Genomic DNA, 4,149 nt, shown 5'->3' on the forward strand with positions numbered 1-4,149 from the left:
CTCAAAGTCCAACTAAGTGATCAACCCGACGGTGGTAGGTATTTTGACACATGGTATACGTACCACTCCCAATCAAAACTACTCATTTTTATTTTGACACATGGTATACGTACCACTCCCAATCAAAACTACTCTCATTTTTATCTTGAAACTTTCAACTTCTTCATTTACCAAAGAAGATATAGAGCTATGATTGGGACCCAACACAATGTCATTAAGACTTTGTTCCAAGGATAAAAATAAAATGCAACTAGTTCAGTGAATGAATTTTGAAATACCATTAACTAAAGGTCACATAACAAAATTCAAAGCACATAAGTGATATATATATATATATATATATATATATATATATATATTAAAAATGTCCAAATAAACAAAGAAAAGTGAAACAGTTACAATTAATGTAAGTTTGTTTATTATCACGGACTTGGACCTTTTCACATGTTCACATGCGACCTTAGACATGTTCAAGCTCCCTAAAAATGCTAAGTCTGCCTACCCGAATTTGCTAATTTAGTGAAGACTAAGACTAGACAAGTGGTTTACTTAAGCGTGTAGGAAGAGTAGTAGTTTGTATGAGAGTAAAAACACTTGTATTGCTTAAGGGGAGCATACAACTTGATTGTTTAGTGAGGAACAAATGAACTCCCACAAGGGAGATATCTAGAATGGGGTTCTAGAATCCTCCAAAGAATAGACTACAAAGTACTAGAAGTATTTGCAATGTACAAGATAAATTTAGAGAATTCTAGGCTATTCTGTACAATGTACTCTAAACAAGTTCGGAATAGACTGGACAATTCCACACTATTCTAGAGAATTTCGAAAGGTTCACACTTGTGTAGAGAAGTCTAGAACATACAGGCTGCCATGTCATATCTTGTTGGGCGTCTGTGTGGCATAACCTCTGGCAGTGAAGCCTTACATAATGCCTTCTTAATAATAGTGTTACATATAGACAAGCTTGGTTCTTTCATATGAGAGAAAAGTTGTTCCACACAAATTAAACATTAAGCAACGGGGAAAGTTGTGAAATCATATTTTTGGGTGTCACATGATTTGCTCTAACTAGTTGGTTGTGTTCATACTTCTTCTTCCTCTTCTTTTTTTTTTTTTTTTTTTGAGTAAAGTAGGTTGTGTTCATACTCCATAACAATTTTTCCAACATATTAGCTACTCAAATACTAATCAATTGATTTAAATTAAACAACATAATCCGTATATCTTAGCAAATTCAATATAGACATGAATATATATATTTGTATGTGAATGAGGAACACTAACCATTGGATCTCAACCACGTCCATGCCACAAATTTTGCGAAAATTACATATGTAGGATTTGGCACTTAGCATAATTGGGAACATATATCTCTATATGCATTATTAATTGTGTAGTGAATTCTTTATGGGAGTAGTTGTGAGACTCGGTCTTAAGAAGCTTCAATGAAGGTTGAAAACGTCACGTGATGAGAGTTGAATAATGAACTATCATGCATCATGGCCTTATGTCAGATAACCTTCCATGCTCGCAACAAATTAATAAATCAATAATACAGGATAATCATATATATATATATATAATATAATATATAATTGTGATACATATTTTGATAATCGAACACAATTAATTAAATTGACATAAATATGAAATGACGTTATCACGATGTCATACTTATTTTTAAGTTAGATGATTGATCTTAATCGGATAACGTTTTCTCCTGCAAATATAATAGAAAAATGAAAACAGACATTTGCAAAAATAAGAAATAAAAAGAGGAAACAGAGGTACTGTTTGGAGTTGACTTTGCAGATAGGGCAAAAATTTTGGAATGCAGAGAGTAACCTTCACAAGAAAGACCCGCGCATCATTGTTGAGCAAATCATGTTCCCATAAGCAACAAATTTTTTTTTTTTTTTTTTTTCCGGGTAAGTCCCATAAGCAACATCTCACCCTACGTAATATTTGAAAATTATTATATGGTCCTCCAACATTTGTCTCTGGCCGATTATTAAGTTAACTTTCATATAAATATTTTGTTATGAAAAAATGATAGAACAGGAGTTTATGAGAATAAGAAAAAAAAAAAAACAAGAAAAAATAAAATGGCACACATACAAACGAGATAAAGATTTACGTGATTCGGTTATACCTACATTCACGGGGAGAAGACAGAACAATATTTCACTATAAAATAAAGGGATACAAAGCAAAGTGGCTCACACCCAAAACCCAATTACACCCTTGAACATCTCACTCACTAATTGATATTACAAGCTCACTCTCAATTGATGATTTTTGGATGCCTTAGAAGCATGTGATACATGTCTAGTTATAGCTAAAGGATACCAATATATGCTTGCCGAGCAAGCATTTTTCTTGTTAATCACACATAGGATGGGCTGCTTGGTCACCACGCATAGTTGGGAAAGCTTGTTGTTCACAATTCTTGTAGGTCAAGATGATGATGTAGCAAATGATGCAATGGGTGATGGAAAAACTGATGTCATGAGTGAGTGAGTTGGAAAATTTTGAGCCACAATATTCTAACATATTTCAACTTTATTCAATATTTTTTTGGTTGCGTGTCAATTAGTAATAGATCAGACCATGTACTAATCTCTCAAAGTCCCTTTCTTTGATGATAAAATAACTTCCATCTAATCTTTGTGTGTGAAACTAATAACTAGAACCGGACCATTTATAGCACAGTATGCACAGACCAAGGGGGTGTGCCATTGGCTTGTTAGTGTACACGTGTAAGCACCTTCAAAATATTATAGATTTTTCTTAGTAAAATAAAATAATAAAAATAAAATAAAAAGTTAATTGCATTGATACTTCTTAAGGTTTTGGTCAACACCGTTAAGTGGACGACTTTTTTTATATTGACTATCCCTAAGGTTTAAAAAATGTACATTGACACCCCCTTCAACCTCTAAAATCATATGAAATAACTTTTTAACCATTTAACTTGTCAACAACTTTATTTAAATCATGAAATTACAAATTTAACCTCATAATTAAATTTAATAGAACAAACTAACATTTTTATCTCTTCTATACATATAAATATAGTTTATATATACTAATACTTATATCATCATAAACACAACCACAACCACAACCACAACATAAAAATAAAATAAATTAAATTAAATTAAATTAATTTTTTTAAAATAGTCAGATAAACTGTATACTACCACAATCCCCACCACCACACCCAAACACCATAGTACAAAAATATAAAAAATAAATAAAAACAGCAATGGCCAACCCAAACTTATACATCCCAAACGTCACCAAAACCACCACCACATGAAGACATGCAACACCACCAACACACCTAGATGGTACCAGAACCATTACCACCACCATAATAGAAAAAATAAAAATAAAAAATTTTAAAACACTCTGATAACTTAAACACCACCATAACCACCACACTAAAACAACCACCACCAGAGTAAAAAAAATTTAAAAACAACCATGACTAGCCCAGACCCACCACGACAGGAAAAAAATAAAATAAATAAATAAAGATGTCCGAGATCGAGAAAAGAGAGAGGGAGAGTTAGCTGACAACAGTTAGGTACTAAAATGAACCACCAAAAAAAATAGTTAAAGATTAGGGTAGAGAAAAAAGCTTAATGGTGAGGGTAGTTTCGTCAATTAACAGGGCTGATATTTTGTAAATTAATTGAATTAAATAATCAGGGTAAAATATGACATTTGAAACATGTCATTGTTAAAAAAGTCGTTTACCCTCATCTGAGTGACATTGACAGAAACATCAGGAAGTGTCAATACAATTTATCCTAAAATAAATCAAGGCAGCTCAAAGACTTTTTTTTAGTCCTATTGATTTGGAAGTTCCATTCCACCGCGCTGGGCAAGTCTTTGTTATTATGAGTCTATAACAGTTATTATGACCCTCTTTTGCCTACTAATCTAAGTCCTAAGTAGATGTAGATAGAAACAGTTTTATTTTTGGGTACTTGAATGAGTTTCATATGGTTAGTTAGTGAAGAAGGAAATTTGAAATTTATTTGGGTAAGACACTTTTTATCTAATAGATTAATCTTTTGGGTTAGATACTCCTAACTTAACAACTAGTATTAGGTCTCAAAAAGTTGCATATGGACT

The sequence above is a fragment of the Cornus florida genome, unplaced genomic scaffold (genome assembly GCF_030987335.1).
Source record: "Cornus florida cultivar Cherokee Brave unplaced genomic scaffold, ASM3098733v1 CherokeeBrave_3.0.0_Hap2_Chr07, whole genome shotgun sequence".
NCBI lineage: Eukaryota > Viridiplantae > Streptophyta > Magnoliopsida > Cornales > Cornaceae > Cornus > Cornus florida.